Consider the following 10,228-nt stretch of genomic DNA (forward strand, 5'->3'; position numbering starts at 1 on the left):
TATATTATAGATTGAATAAGTTGTTTGATGAAATGCCATACAGCAATAGTACAAAAATCATCAATTTTAACATACCAGCATTTAAATGGTATTTATTTAAAAGTTAAGAAAGGTCAAAGAAAAGAGAGACCAAATACATAAGTCCCTCTAAACTGCTCAGCAGATAGTCTCTGTCCTCTTGTGCTTACTGGCATATTACTTAGTAATATGTGTAGTAAGTCTACTAAAGCATAAGTATAGTGAATTACTGTTTTTGGTCATTTTCTTTCTCTACTACACTACATGGTCTTTCAGACTAGCCAATTATATTTGTTCACCTCCAGATCTGCAGTGCCTAATAAAATGCCCGACATATGTTAGGTATTCCATATGGTTAATGTCATAATTAGCAAAGTATGTTAATTTTAATTTTAAACGGGGTGAAAAATACTCAAACTTTTCAAGTCATGTAAATTATAATATTTAAATCTTTTTCTCTAAGAAAAGAAATGTTACTCATCAAAGGATCTGGTTTAAAGTAAGATTTTTCCTTAGGTGATGAGAAGCCAAAAGAGTAGAAGTTACTTACTATGGAGAAGAAGTTTAAGTTTATTTATTTTTAAAATAGATGATTGAACTCGGGTCAATGCGTCTAAATTTTTTTTATGTTTTGAAAATGTTTTTATGGTATCAGCTTTCCCTATTGTGATATATTAGCTATGGTGTTTGGGAACAGGAATACAGGGTCAAAATTTTTGCCGACAGCTTTGTCTTACCAGGTAGTGTAGTGAATGTGCTAAGATAAGAACTAATGTAAGGTAAGAGCTTACTTAAAAGCTGTGTAATTGTAAATCTGACCATATGAAATGTTCTCCTGTGTAAAAGAAAAATACAAAATGCCTTTGAAATATTGCTGGCTTCTCAATATGTGACTTCCTTAAAGTTACAAATTCTGTTATACGAAAGTTGATTGATCCTGAAGGATTTATGCTAAGTAAATCTGTTTCACTAAACCTGTCAATGTAATTTAGTATTATTTTCAAATACTTCAGATATAAGAGCTTACCAGCTGAAAATAGATTTTGTACACTTTAGGGAACGTAAAGTCTCCCTGCTGAGAATATAAACACTGTAAACGCAGAGTGGGAACTGTGGTGTAGATAAATGTACAATAAAACCTCAAAATGAGAGAATTTTGGAAACTCTTGTGAAAGGCATTACACATGGAACACTTTCACTTTTCTTCCCAAAACTCAGTATGGTGTGCTGACAAAATTATTTTCATATACAATCGTAAGAACTCTAGCAATCATCATACATAGCAGAAAAATATATTTAAGGTATTTCAATTTTGTTTGTACTCATTAAAATGTACTTCATAAAACTAATTATTACATGAAATTCTGCATTTTTAAAAATACTGAGTATAAAACAAAAAGTGCAAGTGTTGTTTCCTATAAAATTTCCCATAATTATGAACTTTTAAAAATTAAGACTAATTTTCACCTCTGCATTCCTTTTCAGTCATGCTGGTCTTGAACTCTTGATTCTTTTGCCTCAGGCTTCCCAGGGCTGGGATTACAGTATTACCATGCCCAGATTTCTTCTGCATTTTTAATGCAAAGTCATGAGATCCATAAAGTAAAAGAGAAAATATGGAAAAATGTATATATTTATCCTAAATGTACATGAAGTAATCTCAAACCAAACTACAAAGTCATAACAGATATTCAAGGTGTAACTGAGGAGAAATATTTGCTGATATATTTTTAGATTGGATTCTTAACTGATTTACTAGTTAAAATTGTTACCGTAAAGAGAGTGACTAATTTGTACCAAAGATTTTGATTACTGAGATGATTTGAAACTGTTGCATATTAAAAAAAAATGAATTTAGGTACCACCAAATAATAAAAAAGGTAATTGCTTATATGAACTAACCTTAAACATGCTCTGAGATTTGTCTACGGTTTTGCCAATCATTGAGTCAAAGGTGTTAAACATGAAAAGACAAAGTTCTGTGATTGATGATTTAAGAGAAACACATTCTCAGTTTTCCTAATATAAGAGTAACAGTTAAAAGGCCACTGGGATTTATTTTCTGCATATTTGACTTTCATCTAAGGTTTGAGGTCTGAGAATAAAATAATTGGAAAGACTTCAACACACCGACCAACCGAGGCAGTTACTTAGCGATATAGAATATGAAGAATAGTATAGCAAGAAAAAGTAAAATTAAGAGAAGTGGGAGAGAAAAGTAGAAAGCAGTGAAGTACAAATAATACAATCTGAGCATTAAATAGGAACCCTCTGGACTAGATTGTATACATTAAAAAGCTCTACACCCTTTGAGAAATGTAACTTATAACTTAGATATGTTTCAGAATTCAAGTGTATTTGTTTTCTAATCCACTGCAGCAAGGTTATTGTCTCCTGTTTTACTCGCTTCTAAGATTCCAAACTGCCATATCATAGGGGCTCCTTAAAGAAGCAACAATGCTTATTTTGAACAAAATGCATTTATGTGGGATACTAACATATATTGGGTACACACTTAATCTTACACATTTATTACCTCATTTATTGCTGTATTTTTACCAAGGAATTCAAATTCTTAAATAAATGATCCAAATTCAATTCCAGTGGCAAAACTTATTATTTCTATTACTATTTGCTCTGATATTTGTGAATAATATTTAGAAACAGGAAAGAAATTTCTTTTTTAAGAAAGTAATGTTGTCTTGCTCAAGAAGTGAATGGTGTAAGTCTACAATTCTAAGAGAGGGAACTTATAGAATGTTGTGAAGTTTTCAAGTCCTAAGGAATATTCTTGGGACAACACTGGAACTGATCTTTGTGTTTAAGGTGAACATGGCATGTCCTTTGAAGAACCTTATAAGTAAGGTTAGGATGTAGGTAGACACAAAGCTCAAGTGAATTCCCCAATTTTGGACTTAATTAAAGCTCTAAAAAGCATAGATTACTGCATCTCTCCAATTTTACATTGTGAAAGACAAAAGATAATGAGAATGATAGCTATTAAATTAGTATTTTGTTAATTACACTCATAACTAGGGCAACTTTATTCCCTTAAATATAATTATGATCCATAGCCAAAAATTTCCATAACATTGCTATTTAAATTGTAGTCTTCTAAGCCAATAAATATGAAAACATCCAACAATTTCAATAATATTCATTAAGATGATGAAGTGGATAAGGGTAGTTTTGTCCTTTATACTTTAAATTCCATCTTATTTTATTTTATGAATGGTCAAAAGAACTAAGCTATTTTATAAATTATAAGAAGCACACTTTTAGCATTTTAACATTTTTGTAGGGGAGGTACTTCTACGAGTCAATGTGATTTTAAAACATTATTATTGTGGTTAATTGGCATTTTTAGTGGTACACAAAATATTGGTGCATTTTAACACTTAATGATATCTTTAGCGAAGTTCAGTATAAGGCACACCATTCACAAAAGAAATGTCTTCCTGGAGATACGCCTGAATGTTCAGTGACAAGTCAATGGAAAATAGCATTCTTAGTATACAAGTATATTCTTAGTATATAAGTTTCTAAAATGAAAATTAAAAAGCAAATAAAATAAGTTTAGAATACAAAGAATGAGTCACTAAAACAGACTGTCACTGTGATAGCTGTTGGCAGATGTACTTCCACAGGCTCTCTTTCTGATTCCACTTGCAATTTTCCAGTTATTCCAGTCTTAGTTTTTGGGCTCATTAGCGATATGACCATGACCAAAAGTTTAGCCCCTCTGAAGCACAAGTCCCTTATCTGTAAAATGGAGTCATACACTCCTGACTTGGAACAATAAAGAGAACGGCGTTTAACGGCTGCTATAAAGAAGCAGTGCAGTGCCTAGCACATAAATGAACAAATTTTTTTCTTAACAAGTAACCTTGAAATAAGCTATATCTTGAAAATTGAAATGTGTCAGAAGTAGTAGAAAGTTTCCTAATTACTGGGTTAACCTGACTGCAAGTGATAGCAACAAAGTGTGTTTGAAGTAGACGGTGTAAGAGCAGTCTGGAGGGTGAATGTCCTCTGTTCACTTTAGTGCATGATTAGCAGGACACAACAGGATAAAGAATGGAAAACAAAACTCCCGTTATGAGGTGACTGTGTTCATCAATCAAGGTCTTTGCCAAAGTCTCTAAACAGACGGTGTGAAGATCGTGTCGGGGGGGACCATGCTGTGAGAAAGCAATGCAGTTAAATACTGGCGTGCTTGCACACTTAACACCAGCTGGCTCTGCCCACGGCCCTGCATAGGGGTCCAGGTATACAGTTCATTCTCTACTAGTTCAGTTGAACACCTCCTCAAACTATCTCAGAGTTTGAAATTCTTACCATTTGGTCTAAATACACGATATCTACAAGGATCCAAAAGAATGCACAACTATCACACAGAAAGATAAGACATATTTTGTCTGTACATTAGCCTGAGTTAGCATGTTACATGAGATACAGAAGGAAAGAGAAATCAAGGCAAATAAGGCTATGGGAAGTGAAAAAAATTTAGACAGTCTCAGGAGAAGGAGGACAAACTGTAGCAGCAGGAGAACAAAGTGAGTAATTTGGGCAGATTAAAGACTCTAGCAGATTTGTTACTGGGAAAAGAATATGTATTACATTAAAGTTCTACAAAACAAGACATCTGCTGATATTTCATTGGCTCATCTTTAGTTTCTGGCACAGAGCGTGGCACAAAATAGAACTCCAGCACATATCTGTTGAAGGAAGAAATAAACTAATGAGACATTTTTAAAATAAATATATTTATATTAATTATATTTTGGCAAAATGTGACTAAGTACAAAGTGCATTTTATCTTATAGGTGCACTTCAAGCAAGATTATCACAGAATGTGGATGAATCATGTTGTATCAGGCTTTTGTTGATTTTCAAGAATGTAAGATAAGGTATAAAATATTTAAATGTATGCAGTAAAAAAAGATGATATGTCACATTCTTATATGCATGGACCATTCACCCTGTCATAATTGTAATTCCAGTGTTTATTCTAGTGCATAAAATATGAAAGGTACTCAATAAACATTGGTTAAATTATTGGGATTCTAATATGCACAGCTCACCATCTGAAAGCTTTGTGCATATTTTGACTAATAATCCAGAAAATTGACTGAATAGTTATCATGCAGACATATTCAATAGCATGACTTTCTCATCTATTTATGGGTTATAATTTGGCTCATTTAATTGTGTTTGTTTTACTGTGTTGTATTTTCTTTGTGTGAATATGCTTGCTATTCTGCCAAATTTTTTCTCAACCGCATTTACATGTGTACTGACAAATTAGTATATTTCAGTGGCCTTATGTTTCCATTGAACAGGCACGAGATGTTTTATTTTCAGCATCTGTGTATTTTAAAATATTCTGTCTAGGAGATGCCAATTTTTCATGTAAATTAAAATGAAAAAAATGAGATGAAAACACTGGTAAAATAAAAGAGAAGCTGCGGAGTTGTCACAAAATATGTAGCCTAGTCATTTCTTGGAGATTCTAATTTAGTTTTGTGGGGGAACGAGAGTGGGAAAAGTAGAATATACTATGCAGTTCCAGCCTTTAAACTCACATAAACCTGCCCATTCCTATTTTGCCGCTACAATTTTTTGATACTGAGAAAAGAACTCAGGACCTCACACTTGCCAAGCAGGTGCTGTGCCGTGGATCTACATCCCTGGCCACTGCTATAAATCTTATCAGGATAGGGCTAACTGGAATTGGGGAAAAAAAAATCCATATTTTAATTCCCACCTCAATTATCTCCTATTGATTTAACCTGTGTGCCTTCATGATCTTTTGTAATCTCTTAATATTCACATATACATATATATGTGGTTTTAACATTTGAAATGCTAATTAACCTCTCTTAATTGTTATTGAAACTTGCATCTTTGTTATAGTTATATTTCTAAATCCATTTGAATAGAGTTCAGTGAATTAAATGGATGAAATTTTGAGATTTGGTTCAAAATCTAGAGGTCAGTATTAATTGGTAAATGTCTAACTGCAAAATTCAGGCTAATAGACTTTTATTTATACTCATGTCTTTCTGGTTAAAAAAATAAAACCTCACTGGGTGTGGTGGTGTACGCCTGTAATCTCAGCTCTTGGGAGGCCAAGGCAGGAGGATCATGGCGAGTTCAAGACCAGCCTGGGCTACAAAGTACCTTTTAAGGCTAGCCTGTACTTCATAAAGAGACTCTGTCTCAAAAAAGCAAAAAAAAAAAAAAAAAAAAAAAAAAAGAAAATAAAACTAAAACCTTGAAAAATTTTCAGCTTCATGATTATATATATACAAAGAAAAATTGTGTTATATGGTTGGAAAATTGTACTTTTCAAAGTACATGAGAATAAAGACACTTTTGGTAAACTCACATAAATTTATTCTTTTATAATATCGACTAAAACTTGTAGCTATCCACTTTAATTTTCTATTTTACAACTGCCTGGACAAATTAAATGCTAAGAACAAAATCATTACCTATAAACTGGTAATTCATTGATTTCTTTTAAAAAAGAAAGAGGATCAGTTATTAATATCTTAAGAGAACTAAAATAGTCATTATTTTCACAAATATATAGCAACATAATAGATGAAATGAGTTTTACAGAAGCAAATTTAGGGAACAAGGGAGATAGACTTTAGTTTCTTATGGAATATGACTAACACTAAGATATAGTGTGGAAAAATTTGTGTTATTAAACTTATTGAGAATAGATACTCATAAATTTTTTATAGTTTGGAATTTTAATTAATTTTAAACTGTTTTAAATACAGGAATAAATGGAAAGGATTACTCTAGTGCCTGGAAGAGTTCCAACTACATAGTAATCTATATATATGCTGAGTGAATAAATATAGAAGTGGATTTTTTAGACAGGTTATAAACATTGTAGACAGATATAGACATTGAAAATTCAGTACCTTTATTTCCCATACACTGTAGCTTACATGAATATTTTTTAGTTTTTACTCTTCATTCATAAATGTAAAACAAGGAAACTCTATATTACCATGATGTTTAAGGCTAGTATTTTGATATTAGTTACATTAGGAACCAGTAACTGATTCTTATTCTTGTAGAGAGATGGTGTCAGTTCTACTGATGATTAATTGTTGAGTTTTCCATAATTATAGATGATACATAGTGTTTTTAAGGGGAAGGGAGAAAGAGAAAAACAGAGAGAGAGAGAGAGCGAGAGAGAGAGAGAGAGAGAGAGAGAGAGAGAGAGAGAGAGAGAGAGAGAGGGAGAAAGGGAAGCTGATGAGTGATAGGCAGGACGGTTCTGTGTGACCTAACTTAAGAGAAAATTTATCCAGCCATTCCAAGTTCACTGTCCCTCATTCTAACAAGCATCTAAGACAGACATGTGAACAAATTTGTGCCTTTTTTTAAAAAACAGAGATTTGTGCATGATTTGGTTATTGTAAATGATTTGGTTATTGATTTCATTTGGACATCCTTGAATGAAACTGTCTTAATTAAAGTAGCATGACTAAAATGTTGGGTGTGATTGAGGATTTATCAGTATTATCAGGCAATTTGAGAATTTTTGCAAAAATTAAAATTTTCTAGGTGATTTTTATTGGTCTTTCTTTGGATGAGGAGTAGATAGACGTTTGGCAATTGAAGACAGAGGTTTCCAATTACAAATGCTTTGCCCACAACCCCATTCTGATGACAAGGGACACCATTTTAAGATAATCAATCAGATGCTTTAAAAAGAAAAAAAAATCCAATTAGTTCAGAAACAACAGTGTTCATTCTTTTTCTTTCATTTCACAACTCTGGAACTAAAAGAATTCTTCCATCCTGACAAGGTTCCAGGAAGCTTCTCTGGAAGGTGGTGCTGTGAGCAGTACGTGCTGAAAGAATGATATTTCTCCATTACCTAAATGGTAGGAAGACTCTGGGATCATGCCTAGTGGAGTGATTTTTGAGCTCCTATCAGATAAGTAGAAAAAAACCTAAATTTATGATTTTGGGGAAACATATGATAAAATGATTATATTCTAAATAGTGTACAAGTGTGTCTATAAATTGTAGAAGTAATGCTGTCTCTAATGATGGGATATATATAACAAATCAATAAGATGTTTTATTGCCTGGTTTTGAACATTTTTCCCCTTTGGTTTATGATTGTTTGGATATTGAAAAGTGTGAAGTCATTTTAATCATGTACATGTCTAAGAAATGATATGGAAATACCACTCTTATGTTACCTATAAGGAAACTGAGGCTCAGGGATCTTGCACAGCCTAGTTCTCATTTCATTGTTATTTACGCTGGAGTTCAACATGGTTTTCCCTTCTACATGTTGTTTCAGAATTACATGACCATGTTTTGACTGCATTTCTTTCTCCTTACTACACTTAAATTTTATTACTTATAATTTACGTCTTTCTGGTATAGTGACAATTATACAAAATACTCTTTGCATCCATACTGTCCAAATATCTAACAGCAGAAGCAGAAATATTATTACAGTGATTTAATAAAGCTATGTTCCCAAGGAATATTTAAATATCTTATTTCTCTTGTAAACTCGATGGTCACTACATTAAGGGCTAGTTTCAGCTCATCAATACCTACAACACCTAACACATTGCAAATTGTCATTAAATATATACTAAGTATATCTACTGGTTATAAGCAAAATGATTATTTGAAGCCATCAGTTTTCCATCTTGTTTGTGTGGCATTTTAATATAAGAAAATACTCATTTATAGACAAGGAAGCCTTTGGAGGCATAGAGCTGCTTTTCTTTTGTTGATATTCTTGCTGGGTAAAGCTTTCTCCTGGAATATGTATATGCCAAGTGTCCGCCATATCCTTAGTCTTGGAATTGGCGTTGCTAGATTAGCAGGAACAGCCTGGGAAGCAAGTTATTTTTCTTCACTATCTCTAAGTGAATTCTATAATAAAAGCAAAGCCATACTTGAGTTACTTCAGAGAAAACTATTCAGAAAGACAGTTCCATATTTTCAGGCAACTTAGCAGGTCAGACGCCTTTGGGTTCTTTGCATGACTGAGTTAAAGCACTAGAATATATATAAAAGCTTAGTGAGTTGTGTTTGCAATTTCACTGAGCAGCCATAGGTAATACCTGACTTTGTTTTGTTTGGAGTGTAACCCCTTGAGTGATCTCTTGTGATCAAACTGTAACTTTGTGGAAAGACTTCAAGGAAGTTGCACAAATTGTTAGCAATATCTGTGAATTACAGCTTGGTTTTCAACTGCGTCCACACAAAGACTCTCATTACACACATCCAGAAACATAATATCAAAATGAGATGTAAAATTAAATTCCAACTGCTAACAAAGCAAAACTTTGACCTATAATAAAATAAATCCCACGCTGCCTTGCACTGACAGAAAATTTACCTTAAAAAAACAAAAATTTCAGTATTATTGCTATTATTTCCGTTAAAATAATCAATAGAACATTTTTGGTGAACCACTGAAAGTACTAAGGACGTCAATAAAAGTGAAAGTTTTTAAGGCACAGATTCCTTAATTGCTGCTGAAACACAAATTAGCATGGGATTGTAAATGTCTAAGTAGCACTTGCTGATATATCATGTAGGCTATATTTTCACTACCCTATGCTTGCTGCCACTGCTGGATGAATAGTCCATAATTATTATTTGGTATCACACATTTTCCAGAAACTCTCAGAACATGCAATTAGTCAGGAATGATAAAGTGGCAATAAAAGACTTAGGGATAATGAATTGATAATATAAGTCATCAATACGTGATACATGCATTTCATAAAATATTTCCGAGCCTACGGTTCAAGTGTGGTCATGGCTGGTAAAATCAGGTGAACTTTGATTTAGAGACTCAAAAATGTTTAAATCTCACTTGAAAGTGGACCATAATTGTTTGATTATCTTAGTCTTCAATATACAAGTAAGCCACTATAAAACTCTATGGAAGGAAATCTGATCTAGATCTGAGAGTAGGATCTGAAGGCATTTATTGCAGAAAGTTGTACAAATGCCTCAGCTATAATATGATTTCACAGCATGGATGCCATGAACACTAAGTCCCTAGAGAAACTATAAAGTGTTTGCAGCAGCTGAACTCTAAGATTAGAGTCGGAGGCACAATTGATTGCAAAACTTTAACTTCTGATGTAACTTTTAATAACATGGAGCATCACTTGAGTAGTTGAAGAATGCTACA

The sequence above is a fragment of the Chinchilla lanigera genome, unplaced genomic scaffold, assembly GCF_000276665.1.
Source record: "Chinchilla lanigera isolate Chin_1 unplaced genomic scaffold, ChiLan1.0 scaffold00078, whole genome shotgun sequence".
NCBI lineage: Eukaryota > Metazoa > Chordata > Mammalia > Rodentia > Chinchillidae > Chinchilla > Chinchilla lanigera.